This window comes from Hordeum vulgare, chromosome 3H (genome assembly GCF_904849725.1).
Source record: "Hordeum vulgare subsp. vulgare chromosome 3H, MorexV3_pseudomolecules_assembly, whole genome shotgun sequence".
Classification (NCBI taxonomy): domain Eukaryota; kingdom Viridiplantae; phylum Streptophyta; class Magnoliopsida; order Poales; family Poaceae; genus Hordeum; species Hordeum vulgare.
In genome coordinates, this window is record NC_058520.1 from 621,466,476 (window position 1) to 621,481,997 (window position 15,522).

Sequence of the window (15,522 nt, forward strand, 5' to 3'; positions counted from 1 at the left end):
CGTATTTTCGGCCTATTCCGGCCAGTTTTGTATGCTATTAGTCACTCATTTTGTGTCTCGTTGTGATCCGAACGTTTCGGGAACCCCGGGGTCCGGTTGCGGGGAACTCATAAAAATCGCAGTTTTGGCCTATTGCGACTAGTTCTGTATAATATCACTCACTGATTTTGGGTCCCACTCCGGTCCAAATGTTTCACGAACCACGGGGTCCAGTTACGTGGAACTCGTCAAAACACGGAGTTTTGGCCTATCCTGGCCAGTTTTGTATGCTATTAGTCACTCATTTTGCTTTCCGTTGCGATCCAAACGTTTCGGGAACCTCGTGGTCTAGTTACGGGGAACTCGTCAAAACTCGCAGTTTTGTCCTATTCCAGCCAGTTTACTATGCTAGAACTCACTGATTTCGGGTCCCGCTGCGATCCGAACGTTTTGGGAACCCCGGGGTCCGGTTACGGGGAACTCGTCAAAACTCGAAGTTTTAGCCTATTCTGGCCACGTTTTTATGCTGTTAGTCACTCATTTTGGGTCCTCCCGCGATCCGAACGTTTTGGGAACGCCGGGGTCCGGTTACGGAGAACTCTTCAAAACTCGCAGTTTTGGCCTATTACGATCAATTTTCTATGCTATTAGTCACTGATTTTGGGTCCCGATGTGATCCGAATGTCTCGGGAACCCTGATGTCCTGTTACGTGGAACTTGTGAAAACTCGTAGTTTCGGCCTATTCCAGCTAGTTTTGTATGATATTAGTCACTCATTTTGTGTCTCGTTGTGATCCGAACGTTTCGGGAACCCGGGGTCCGGTTACGGGGAACTCGTAAAAAATTGCAGTTTTGGCCTATTGTGACCAGTCTGTATAATATCACTCACTCATCTTTGGTCCCGCTCCGATCCGAATGTTTCAGGAACCCCGGGGTCCGGTTACGTGGAACTCGTCAAAACACGTAGTTTTGGCCTATCCTGGCCAGTTTTGTATGCTATTAGTCACTCATTTTGGTTTCCGCTGCGATCCGAATGTTTCGGGAACCTCAGGGTCCGGTTACGGGGAACTCGTTAGAACTCGCAGTTTTCGCCTATTCCGGCCAGTTTTCTATGCTATTGCTCACTAATTTCGGGTCCCGCTGCGATCCGAACGTTTCGGGAACCCCGATGTCCGGTTACATGAAACTCGTCGAAACACGCAGTTTTGGCCTATTCTAACTAGTTTTGTATGCTATTACTCACTGATTTTGGGTCCGCTGCGATCCAAAAGTTTCGGGAACCCCGGGGTCCGGTTATGGGGAACTCATAAAAAATCATGATTTTGGCCTATTCTGGCATGTTTTGTAAGCTACTAGTCACTCATTTTGTGTCTCATTGTGATCCGAACATTTCGGGAACCCCGGGGTCCGATTACGGGGAACTCATCAACACTCGAAGTTTTAGCCTATTCTCGCCACGTTTTTATTCTGTTAGTCACTATCAGTCCTAATTGTAACCAAACATTGTAATATGTAAAGTGGAGGGCAGGTTTACTTGCTGCTATCGTTAACGGAATTAGCACGAGTTGCAGATCAACCGTGTCCACTGTCAATATAGTAGTCTTAGGTATATTGTATAGCCACATAATGTGCAGATCGCTTTCCTATAGTAACATAGTTGAAGCCTAAACATGCCTCATGATAACAAAGTTGCTATTTGTTTTCGTCTTATTTTTTTCTGCTAATTGAATGCCTATCATGCTTGTGCAGGTGTCCAGCTTGCAGAAACTACAACGTTTTTCACAGGTGAAGTACAAAGCCAAGTGTGAAGCTATGAAACTACAAGCGTATCAGCTTGTAGGCAGTAGTAGGTATATCTGGGTTGTGGTGTAGTGTAAAGATTGTAATATTCAAATTTAATGTTGGTTTGGACGAATTTCATTTGCTCCCTATCCTGTTTGAAATATTGAAATGGCAACTTGACAAGGGGACAAAGTTATGATATTTATTTGATAAAATGTGAAATTTCTGACGTGTGGGACTAATTTTGAGATCAACATGACATGTGGGACCAGTACAAAAATAAAATGGTCAAAAAAGAAAATCAATAAAAAGTAAAAGGCCACAAACCAAAATTTGAATTTTTTTTACTAAAGTGGTTGTAAATAGGCTAAGGCCCAAAAAGAAGCCCAATAATAAAAAAGCCCAAAAAATTAAACCAGCCCGTGTGATCAATTGAAATGGGTTGGGCTGATTTCAACCATGATGTTCTCATTTCGTCGTAATTTTGCCACGTAGGACTGCCACATAGGACTGAGTTTGATTGCCAACGATGATTTAGGATCGTCTTAAAGGTTACGACAATCCAAAAATCGTCATAAAAGTTACGACGATTTTGATCAAAACGTCCCTACTTTTCATTTGTGACGCTCCGTTTTCGACGATTGGTTTTTCATCGTGAGATCGTCGTAAATTAAAAACCGTGACGATGTAGCGACGAAAAAATAGCGTCGTGTATTAGCATATTCCTTGTAGTGGTATTCTCCCATCGACGTGCATATTTCTGGCGCCATTGGAAGGTCTTTTGTTGCAGTAGCAGTCACTCATTTTGGGTCGTCCCGCGATCCGAATGTTTTGGGAACCCCGGGGTCCGGTTAAGGAGAACTCGTCAAAACTTGCAGTTTTGGCCTATTACGACCAATTTTCTATGCTATTAGTCACTGATTTTGGGTCCCGATGTGATCCGAATGTTTCGGGAACCCTCGGGTCCGGTTACGTGGAAGTCGTGAAAACTCGTAGTTTCAGCCTATTCCGGCCAGTTTTGTATGCTATTAGTCACTCATTTTGGGTCCCGTTGTGATCCAAACGTTTTGGGAACCCCGTTGTCCTTTTACGGGGAACTCGTAAAAAATCACAGTTTTGGCCTATTGTGACCAGTTCTGTATAATATTACTCGTTGATTTTGGGTCTCGCTCCGATCTGAATGTTTCAGGAACCCCGGGGTCCGGTTACGCGGAACTCGTCAAAACACGCAGTTTTGGCCTATCCTGGCCAGTTTTGTATGCTATTAGTCACTCGTTTTGGTTTCCGCTGCGATCCGAACATTTAGGGAACCTCAGGGTCCGGTTACGGGGAACTCGTCAAAACTCGCAGTTTTCGCCTATTCCGGTCGGTTTTGTATGCTATTACTCACTGATTTCGGGTCCCGCTGCGATCCGAACGTTTCGGGAACCCTGGTGTCCCGTTACGTGGAACTCGTCAAAACACATTGTTTTGGCCTATTCTGACTAGTTAAGTATGCAATTACTCACTGATTTTGGGTCCTGCTGCGATCCGAAAGTTTCGGGAACCCGGGGTGCGGTTACGGGAAACTCGTCAAAAATCGCGATTTTGGCCTATTCTCGCATGTTTTGTAAGCTATTACTCACTGATTTTGGTTCCCGCTGCGATCCGAACGTTTCGGGAACCCCGGGGTCCGGTTACGCGGAACTCGTCAAAAGTCGCGGTTTTAGCCTATTATGGCCACGTTTTTATGTTGTTAGTCATTCATTTTGGGTCGTCCCGCGATCCGAATTAAGGGGAAATCATGAAAACTCACAGTTTTGGCCTATTCCGGCCAGTTTTATATGCTATTAGTCACTGATTTTGGTTTCCGCTGTGATCCAAACGTTTCGGGAATCCCGGGGTCCGGGTACGGGGAACTCGTCAAAACTCGCAGTTTTGTTCTATATTGGCCAGTTTTGTATACTATTACTCAGTAATTTTGGGTGCCGCTGCGATACGAATGTTTTGGGAACCCCGGGGTCCGGTTACGTGAACTCGTCAAAACACGCAGTTTTGGCCTATTCTGTCGAGTTTTGTAAGCTATTACTCTTTGATTTTGGTTCCCGCTGCGATCCGAACGTTTTGGGAACCTGGGGTCCTGTTACTGGGAACTCGTCAAAACTAGCAGTTTTGGTCTATATTGGCCAGTTTTGTATACTATTACTCACTGATTTTGGGCCCCGCTGCCATCCGAATGTTTAAGGAACCCCGGGTGCGGTTATGGGGAACTCGTCAAAACTCACAGTTTTGGCCTATTCCGACCAGTTTTGTATGCTAATTAGTCACTGATTTTGGGTCCCGATGCCATCCGAATGTTTCGGGAACCCCGGGGTCCGCATAAGGGGAAATCATGAAAACTGGCTGTTTTGGCCTATTAATCACAGAGTTTTCTCAGATTAGGACCCAACTACGACCTGTGGTGGGGAATTCGCCCTAAAACCAACCATATCGGAGTCGGAAACAGAGCTAGCCCCAAAACTCCACGATAACAACCTCTGTCGTGGCACGCACAAACTAACTTTTCTCTATTTAGACCATCCTTAAAAAATGTCGTTCACAAAGTTTTCCCATATTAGGTACCCAACTACGACCTCTGGTGGAGAATTCGCCCTAAAACCTACCATATCGGAGTCGGAAATAGAGCTAGCCCCAAAACTCCTCGATAACAACCTCTGTCGTGGCACACACAAACTAACTTTTCTCTATTTAGACCATCCTTAAAAAATGTCGTTCACAAAGTTTTCCCAGATTAGGTACCCAACTACGATCTCTGGTGGAGAATTCGCTCTAAAATCTATAATATCGGAGTCGGAAACACAGCTAGCCCCAAAACTCCAACCTCTTTCGTGGCACGCACAAACTAACTTTTCTCTATTTAGACCATTCTTAAAAAATGTCGTTCACAAAGTTTCCCAAATTAGGTACCCATCTATGACCTCTGGTGGAGAATTCGCCCTAAAACCTACCACATCGGAGTCGGAAACACACCTAGCCCAAAACTCCTCGTTAACAACCTCTTTCATGGCATGCACAAACTAACTTTTCTCATATGATGTATAATGCTGGTAACGAGAGAGTACAAAATTTAGTTAAAGATTTCTGACCCCATCTCGCCGCCTGGTCGTGATGTGAGCTTCCCCTCTCCTCCAAGTATAACACACGTGTATATTTTGCGCATTTACTCGAGCTCGAAAACGGCCGTGCCTGGAAAAAAAGGCGATTTTTCTTGAAATCGCTCGTGTTGGAGATGTTCTTAGAAATTTTTAAAGTAGGTACATGTTTGTAATCGTGAAAAAAAAATGCCCTCTCGTTCCTCCAACTGGCGCTCCAAGTCCCAGCCATCGTGTTCTCTCTCTCAAAAAAAAGTCCCAACCGGCGGTCTCGACACGATGCGACGTGATCATTTAACAAAGTGTCCTAGAGCTGAAACTGGAACGGAATGTCAAGTCTTCGTGAATCTAAAAACAAATAGAAAAAAGGGAAACCTCAAAGTGCCTGAGTTGGCTTCGGAACACAATCACACACTACACCTCCCAGAGACGTTACATTTAATGGTGTCACAAAGGAAAATTTTGAAATAGGACAAAGGAGGATCTAAAGAACCACGTTGTCAGCTTTCGAGCTTGCTTGGATCCGACGGGTTCAACGGGAGGGCGGCGGGCCGTTGCCGGAGAGACGATGGCCACTCCGGAGGCCATTGGAGTGGTTGAAGGAGGAGCTTGGATGCAATGTGTTTATTGCACCCCCAAACTCTTCTTTGACGTAGGCGGCGACCTATGGGTGATTTCCGGTTGTGAAAAGCCGGTGGCGATGTCCGACATGTGAGGGAAGGGGCCGGGGTATCCATTCATGCTGGACGGATGATCATCAGTGGTGGAGAATGGGCACGACGGCTGCGACGACACGAGAAGTTGTGGCGCAGGAGGTGCGAGAGTGAGAGGCGCCAGATTTACTCTACCGCGGCACGAGTGAGTAAATTTAAAGAGGTTTGGGGGATATAGGTAGGTGGAGTAAATTTTTTACTCCACTTTGACTTTTAAGGGATCGGCTAGATGGCTCGTAAGGGAGTAAAATCCAACCTTACTCACTTTTGGCTTTTTAGTGGATCAGGTAAGAATGACCTTAAGTGCACTATCATAACAAAGTCAAGTACAGTACATACTGATTACCAATGCTCCTGCTGCATCGACCCATATGCATGACAAAATTTTTTATCAAAACCTGTGTACCCGGATGGTCTCCACCAAGATGTTTAATTTGTATACCAAAGAAAAAACAGAAAACATTTTTGAATTATTAAACAATTGTTTTGGAGAGGGGGTGAAAATAAAAACTAAAAAAACATATTTGAGAGTTGATAAAAAACCAAAGAATGTGTTAATACAAAATTAAATATGAGCCACATGACAAAGTTTATGAAAAGTTTTTCTGCTCTTTGTGACAAAGTCCATAGACCACTTATCATAGTTTTGTATTATTTACTTAAATCTTCAGTTGGCATGGAAATATCATTTTTTTTCATCTTCACGTCATCGTAAAGAAAATGGAGTAATTGGGGAAAGACCGCGTCCCTCTTTCCACCGTCCGTCCATCAGCGAGCACGGAACACTGCACATTTAAGCGAGCTGCGCGATTGGAATCTTCCCGCCGCTGCCACTTGCAGGGGCAAAATGCATAAATTTAACCTCTGGGCCGAAAGGATTCACAAGCTAAACCTTTTTAAAAAAAAAATCGCCGAACTGATCCTTTTGTATGACGCCCGACGCATAGACGCCAAACTACACTGTGTGACTCTTAAGCCGTCAGCGCCACACCCCCGTTCACGCTGGCGCTGTAGGGCCCATCCCAGTCGTTGCACCGGTCGTTTTCTGAACCGTGCGCTGCAGCTCGTTCTGCCATCGTTCTCTGAACCGCGCGTTGCAGCTCGTTCTGCCATCGTTGACCAGTTGCGAGAAAGTTATCAAGTGGTTTTTCCTTTGTTCGCTAAACACAAGTCTATTCAGACTTCTGACATCCAGAGTTGGGTAACATGGACAGTTGTGACACGGGAAGGTTGAGTGAAAAAAAAAAACAATGGTTAGTAAAAACAAATAAAACGGTATAATGGTAGAAATTTTCTTTGGTGCGGAAAGTACGGTAGATTCCCAAGGTTTAAGTTGGAAAACAAGTTTTCAAGATCCTGATTTTATTTCAAGTAGGAGTATAACTTGGTTAGAATAACTTGGTTTCCAATATATTTAGTTAACAGACATAGAACTAGGCGATGAATACACCAAAATATCATGCAAAATTTAAGAAACAGCATTTGTTAAGCATCTAAACATTTTCACCTACATGGAAGCCGTGTATGCTCGAAGTGTATTTCACTCATTAGAAAATGGCAACCAACAACAGTCGTGCACAATTCTAGGTAATATTATGTTGGCCCAGACCGTGCCGCGGAGTACTTTCCCACGATACGCGACGACCGACGACGAACTACGATGACGAACAAAGCTTGCTTACGAACTCGACGAGATACTTTACGCTGAGATGCGTTGTATGTAGCTAGCCTAATTTCTTCAAGGCACGTCCTACACCAAGCTAGCTAGCTCGATCAACAAGATCGATTCTTGCCGCCGGCCGGAACTACTCCAACGCACACATATGAATCGCTAGACGAGATTGATGGCCGCAGGTACGTATCGTACCTGGTGTTTTTCTTTATTGCTTTGGTCTTGATCTGAGTTGATATTACAGGGTACTTGTACGTATATATAGTAGCTAACCAAGACAACTACCAATCCTATACCTACACGGTGACGGTTCCAAATCCAAGCCGGACTAGGACTCGTGGTTAATTCCAACAATCACCCCCCTAAACACGATGTCCTCACTTTACAGCTTGGACGCCTATCCTTCTCCGCATCTCCGTGAACTTCTGTCGTCCCAAAGACTTGGTCAGGATATCTACAAGCTGGTCGTCGGTGCAGACATAGTTGACTTCAATCTTGCCTTCTTCCACGCACTGTCGTATGTAGCGATACCTTATATCGATGTGCTTGGTCCTGTCATGATGCACTGGATTCTTACACAGGGCAATCGCAGATTTGTTGTCAACATTGAGCACCACTCTTTCTGGTTCTTTATCTGTGAGGTCACCGAGTAGCCTTTCTAGCCACACACCTTGACCCGCTGCGGTTGCAGCTGCTATATACTCTGCTTCGCGGGACGATAATGCGACCACCTTCTGCTTTTGTGATAGCCAAGTTACTATGCTTCTGCCCAAGAAATATGCCAGACCCGAGGTACTTTTACGGTCATCCACATCTCCTGCCAGGTCGCTATCACTGTAGCCAAGTAGCTCCACCATCTCCTTCTTTTTCTCTCTCAAATAGACACGAGCGAAGTTTGTTGTCCCTTTGATGTACCTGAGTATATGTTTGACAGCTGCCCAATGTTCAGTCGTGGGTGCTTCCATGAAGCGACTCACTATGCCAACGGAATAGGCCAAGTCCGGTCGTGTATTCACAAGATACCTTAGGCTTCCGACCACACTTCTATAATCCGTTGCATCAACCGCAGGGGCTTCACTCCTTTTGCTAAGTTTAAGCCGAGGCTCCATTGGAGCATAAGTTGGTTTGCAATCCTCCATGCTACAACTTTCAAGTATCTTCTTTGCATATGCCTCTTGACATATTGTGATCCCGTTCGGCTTTTGTTGTACCTCGATCCCGAGGTAGTATGTTAAGAGCCCTAGATCACTCATCTTGAATAGCTCCTTCATTTGTAGCTTGAATCTTGCAATCTCCTCTTCGTCTGCTCCAGTTATCAAGAGATCATCAACATAGATGCCCACTAAGAGACGATCCTTGCCTTTACCTCGCTTGTACATAGCATGCTCGAGTGGACTTTTCTCAAAACCAAGAGAAATCAATGTACGGTCAAGCTTGATGTTCCATGCCCGAGGAGCTTGATGTAGCCCGTACAATGCCTTGTGTAGCTTCAACACCTTGTGTTCTTCTCCTTCTTTGATGTACCCCGGTGGTTGCTTCACGTATACTTCTTCTTCCAACTCCCCGTTCAAAAATGCGGATTTTACATCCATGTGATGTAGCCTCCAAGATTCTTGAGCCGCGAGAGCTATAACTAGCCTCACCGATTCCATCCTTGTGACTGGAGCGAACACTTCCTCGAAGTCCACACCTTGCTCTTGCACAAATCCTTTAGCTACGAGCCGAGCTTTATGCTTGACCAAGTTTCCTTCAGCATCCTTCTTGACTTTGTACACCCACTTGAGCCCTATGGATTTGTGACCGTTGGGAAGATCAGCAAGCTCCCATACTTTGTTGTCTCGTATTGATCCCAACTCTTCATCCATAGCACGACGCCAACACTCCTCAGTATTTGCTTCTTCAAATTTCGTCGGTTCCTCGACGCTAAGCAAACATTGTCGTCCTCTTCTTATAACTTTGACAGGATTAATAGTACGAAGTGCTTCCTCCGGATATAAATCCATCACTGGTCGAAGACGAACTGGTGTCGGCGGACGTTCCCTTGTCTCCTGTTCTGTCGAAGACGAGGAATTTTCATCTTGTGGAGTTGCCAAACTCCTGTTTTCTGGCGATTCAGGTTCTCTTCCAGGCGCAGCTCCCAGGCTGCTCCCCTGTGGTACGCAGTCACTTGATCGAGCGCTTCGAGCATTGCTTGGTGTGTTGCACGAGCCATTGCACGCATCGTCTGCCGCGTCCTGCTGCGTGCCTTCGCGCGCCTCTATCCCTGCTTTATCTGGCGCGTTCGGCTGCGCTCCGTTGTCCAGAGAATCACTCGGCGTTGTTGTAGTCTCCGGTTGATTATCGGCATGCTCGTATTCGTTGTAAACAACGTGAAAGATTTCATCAGAGATCGGGTATACCGGCTCGGTAGAGTTCCAATTCCATGACCTTGCTTCTTCAAAGACCACGTCACGAGTCACAACCACCTTATTGGTAGAGGGGTTGCACGCACGGTACGCCTTCGAGCCTGCTTCATAGCCAACCAATATCATTGGAGTACTCCGATCCGCCAACTTACTTGTATGCCCGGCCACCGTCTTCACATGCGCCACACACCCGAAAGTACGAAGATGATCAACCGCGGGCTTATGTCCGTACCATGCTTCGTACGGCGTCATCCCAACCACACTCTTGGTTGGAGCCCGGTTCAGCAAATAAACGGCCGTATTGACCGCCTCACCCCAAAACTTGCCCGGGACCCCTTTGCTCTTCATCATGCTTCGTGCCATCGCCACCACGGTTTGATTCCTCCGTTCCACAACACCGTTTTGCTGCGGTGAATATGGCGCCGTAAGATACCGCTTGATCCCATGTGCTTCGCAAAATTATGTGAATTCACGAGACTTGAACTCACCCCCCCGATCGGTACGGAGGGCCTTCAGCTTGGCTTCGGATTCTACCTCGGCCGCCATCTTTACTTTCCTGAAGGCTTGCAAAGCTTGGTCCTTCGTCTTCAACAACACAATCCACATGTATCTGCTGAAGTCGTCGACGATGAGTAAGAAGTATTTGTTCCCAGCTGGGGTAGCCGGTGTAATGGGTCCGCACAAGTCTCCATGGACCAACTCAAGAGCTTTACTTGCTCTAAAGTTTCCCTCTCTCGGGAACGAGGCCCGCCTTTGTTTCCCAACAAGGCAACCGTCGCACACTTGCTCAACATGATCAATGCACGGTAGGCCACGTACCATCTCCTTTTGTCCAAGTTGCCGAAGAGCCTGGAAATTTAGATGACCGTAGCGCGCGTGCCACTTCCATGCCGAGTCCTCCATGCTTGACAAGAGATATACTGGATCCACACGATCCAAGTTGAGGACGTAGAGTCTGTTTGGCGACCTCTGCACCTTCATGATCAGCATCCTCTGACGGTCATACCCCCATAGATAGCCATCTTCGAGCACAATCTTGCAACCACGCTCCTCGAGCTGGACAAGACTTATGATGTTGCTCTTTAGCTTGGGAATATAGTCCACATCATACCTTGTGACCGCCATTCTTCAGCTCAAACAGGACAGTACCTCGCCCTGTGATGTCAACGGTCCGCCCGTCACCGAACCGAACCGTGCCTCCAACCGAGAGATTTAGCTCAGAAAACTGGTCCTTGTCACCGGTCATGTGGTTGCTTGCTCCCGTGTCGAGGTACCACACGTGCCTCGCCGTGTTCACCCTCTTCTTGTCATGAAGGTAAACCTTCTCTTCGTCGAGCGTGACAACCTCGGTAGCCGGTGCCTTCGGAGCTGGACCATCCTCGTCCATAAGCTCGCATACTTCGACCATGAGCATCATATCGCTATCATCGCCTCCCTTGGCCATGAGAGCTTTTTCCTTCGGTGGACTCTTGCAATCAGACTTGAAGTGACCGAGGATTCCACAATTGTGACACCTTACTTTTTTTATGTCAAATTTTCTCCTTGGTTTTCTAGCCTTTTCTTCCTGTCCAGCGAGGTCCTTTTTCGCCGGGCTTTGCTTCTCCTTTGCTTTACTACCGCTTGTGGATCCACCTTGCTTTCCTTTCGACAGGGCCATCCATTGCGCCATTGTAAGCATGAGATGCTCACTCTCCTTCGAATCGCCGAAGCTGAGACAAATTCTCTCGTCGTGGGCCTTGAACCTTCCGACGAGATCCTCGACCGTGAGAGTGTTCAGGTCAAGACATTGCTCGATCGATGTGACGATTTGGATGTAGCGTGCCGGCGCGGCGCGCAAAAATCGTCGGACGATCGCAACTTCTTCTAGAGTTGAACCATAGCCGCGTATGCCGTTGACGAGGGTCTTGAGACGGGAGGCAAACTGATCAACCGTCTCGCTTTCCTCCATCTTCAGGCACTCGTAGCTTCTCATGAGGGACTGAAGGTGTGCTTCCTTGACACGGTCATGACCCTGGTGCAGGATCTTGATGGTCTCCCATGCCTCCTTCGCCGTTTTCTTTCCGACGAGGTGTTGCAGCACATCCTTCGGCATGGCGGAGTAGATCGCCGTTAACGCCTGACGATCCGTCCGGTACTTTGCCGCGCCCTTTGCGTACTCGGCGCCGCCGGGATCGACAGCTTCCCAGAATTCCGCTCCCTCCATCGCGACCTCCATGTTCATCGCCCATAGTGCGTAGTCCTCTCGATCCAGCCGGGGGAATTGCGACCCCCCAACCATCGGCATCGGTGCTCTAGCTCCCGCCACAACGATCTCCTTGCCCGGGTTTGACATGATCCTTCGATTGCTTTCCGAAGATCACGTCAATAAACCAAGCTCTAGATACCAATTGTTGGCCCAGACCGTGCCGCGGAGTACTTTCCCACGATACGCGACGACCGACGACGAACTACGATGACGAACAAAGCTTGCTTACGAACTCGACGAGATACTTTACGCTGAGATGCGTTGTATGTAGCTAGCCTAATTTCTTCAAGGCACGTCCTACACCAAGCTAGCTAGCTCGATCTTGTTGATCGATTCTTGCCGCCGGCCGGAACTACTCCAACGCACACATATGAATCGCTAGACGAGATTGATGGCCGCAGGTACGTATCGTACCTGGTGTTTTTCTTTATTGCTTTGGTCTTGATCTGAGTTGATATTACAGGGTACTTGTACGTATATATAGTAGCTAACCAAGACAACTACCAATCCTATACCTACACGGTGACGGTTCCAAATTCAAGCCGGACTAGGACTCGTGGTTAATTCCAACATATTAGGATTAAGATACATATCAGCGCCTTTCCTTGTAATATACTACTCCTATGTCACTATGCTCCGCCAGCTATCTAGCCAATCACTAATGAAGCTTATGAAACAACCCTCCTGTGATTTGTACCTTTTCAATGTGACCCCTACTGGCAGGGGGCATTAGAGCTTCCCGCTTAACTAAGCCGCCTCTTGGGGCGGTCCCTGCTTGCGGAGGCACCGAGGTGTCAGGCAAGAAGTGCTGGAATTATTCGAGCAGGTCTTTATGGTCGCTGATTTATACCTTTTTCAAAAAGAAAAGAAGCTTATGAAAATACGGTAGATTCCCAAGGTTTAAGTTGGAAAACAAGTTTTCAAGATCCTGATTTTATTTCAAGTAGGAGTATATATTTCTGCTGACAAGAGACAAAAGGCTAAAGCTCAAAAAGTTTGCTGCTGCAACATCCAGAACTGCAGCAGTACATAAAATCAAAGAAGAATCTGATGAGTCTGATCAAAAAAGAATTTCGTTAGAAATCAGAATGTTCAATAACAACGGCTAACTACTTTTAGCACTATATGAGCCGGGCATTGACATGGTGACAAGCGATTGTGTGTATTCCTGTACCCAGAAGTAGCATTACTATTTCAAGTGAAGAGGACAGAACAGTAATTTCTTTTCTAGTGAAACTGAATAGGACAGCTGAACTTTTGATTTAAGAAACATTCTTGAGATGGTAGATTAATCAGGATGACATGTTAACAATTGAATATAATTTTTTCCATTCATGTCAAGATAATGGTGAATAGAAACAAAAAGCATCACCTTTTATCCCATCACATCCACCCATTTTATTGTGTAGTAGTATTACCATGATGGCATCATAAATTGCACTATTCTAAAGTTTAGTTTACTATTCTACTGTCCTGTTATTTTTGTCCAGGCCGTACTTCACCAGAAAGCAGCAGCAATGTTCAAGATCATAGTTCAAGTACCCCAAAATCATTCTGGTGATTCCCTCACCTGGACTAAATCAACTTAATTTTATTGGCAGGAAAACCAAGCAGAGGCTCAAACTTTTCAGTTTACTTTGCAGGAGAAAACACTCAGCAAAAGCATGACCGAGAACAGTAGCCTCTCAAAAGAGTCATCAATAGCTTCATGTTCTTCCTCTTCATGCTCATCCTTCTCGTCGATCAACGGCGGCAATTCAGGCCAACAGGAGCTATCGTACATCAACGAAGAGCTCTTTGCGCACAGGCCACCGAAGAGCTCACCAAGTCTCAAGGGTGCTGAAATGGACACCAGGACCGCACAACCCAACGTCGGTTTCAGAAACGTCGTCAAGGACTCCATCAACCTGGACTCGGGAGGGCTAACTCTGACAACCTCGGCGAATGGAGCAAGAAGGAACTTGCAATACAAGGATTCGCCAAGGCCATTGCTGCCCTCCAAATCGATGGACGGAACCTACGTCATCAGCATCGACACGACCACCAAGGCTGTCCCTGCAAACGCTGTCAAGTTAAGCAGGCGTTTTCCAAGAGCGGTTGCGCTTCTCATGTGACGACCGATGCAACGCCTCAGGATTAGGCGGCAGCGCTAGTGCAACGCTGAGCCTTAGACGTCACACTGTCGTGGGTGGGCCCTGCAGCGTCAGCGTGGACGTGGGTGTGACGCCGACGGTTCAGACGCCACACAAAAGTGTCTGCTCGGTGAAAAAAATTCAAAGAAGGTTTAGTTTGTGAAATTTTTTGGCCCAGAAGTTAAATTTACGGACGCTACTACCGGTCATCCGACTGATGCGAGCCAAAAATAAGCCGCCTCGTCCATCGTTAGATGATGTAGATCAGAGCCGTCCGCTCGTCTTCACCTTCTCGCAGCACAAGCTGTATAGCACAGTGGTAGTACGTGCAGCCGGAGCTTGGTACTCGATGCTCCTTTTAGCATCCTTCTAGATAGCATCTCCCACAACTCCAAGCTAGCAGCCTAGCAGCAGCCTGTTAGCAAAATAAGCTAGTATGTTAGTCACAGGCTGGATGGGTTGTTGCTTTTTTTTCAGGAGTTCAGTTTCGTCAGTTAAACAGCCCCGTAGTTCTTTCTTCACACTTGTTTCTGTCTTTCCTTCGGCTGAGGACGCGGTATGTGCGCTCCCAGCCCGTAGCTTGCCGCGAGCGTTGCCCATGATCGTGGGATGGCACGATCCAGTAGTGGGGGCGCGCCTCGATCCGTTTTTCCCATTTTCTCAAAGTGAATAAGAGGAGAACCAGAAAAGCAGCAGGTTTTGCGCGCTGCACAAAACAGACTATCGTCTTCTCCAACTCTCATCGCCATAGACAGTAGCTCTCCCTCTCTCGATTGATCAGGGTTAGGATAGAGATTACAATTGGCATCAGAGCCTTCGTTGGACCCAAGACATGGCCGGGGACGACAGCGGGAACAAGACGCCATCGACGCCGCACGCGAGAATCTCTGACGGCTCAGACACGACCGTGGTAGAGAGATCATCGGCGCGGGCGATGCGTGACACCGGCGGTGCGTCATGGCCATTACTGAGGAGGACCAACTACACAGATTGGGCGGTCCTCATGCAGGTCATGATGGAGGGACGGCACTTATGGGACGCCGTGAAAACTGGCACGGCAGAGCGGAGCGACGATCGGCTCGCGCTCGAGGCAATTCTGCGTGGGGTGCCGCCTGAGATGGCACCCTCTCTCGCCGGCAAGGCCACGGCGAAGGAGGCGTGGGATGCTGTGAAGACGATGCGCCTTGGAGTGGCGCGCGTACGCGAGGCAAAACTCGCGACGATCACCAAGCAGTACAGCGACATTCGGTTCACCGACGGCGAGACGGTGGACGACTTCGCCATGCGGATCACCAACATGGTGGCCCAGATGGCGCAGCTCGGCGAGGAGGTGCCGGAGAAGCGCGTGGTGAGGAAGTTTCTCTCCGTCGTTCCAAGAAGGTATTCACAAATCGCCCTCTCCATAGAGACTCTGGTAGATCTCGACACGCTCACGGTGGAGGAGCTCACCGGGTGCCTCAAGG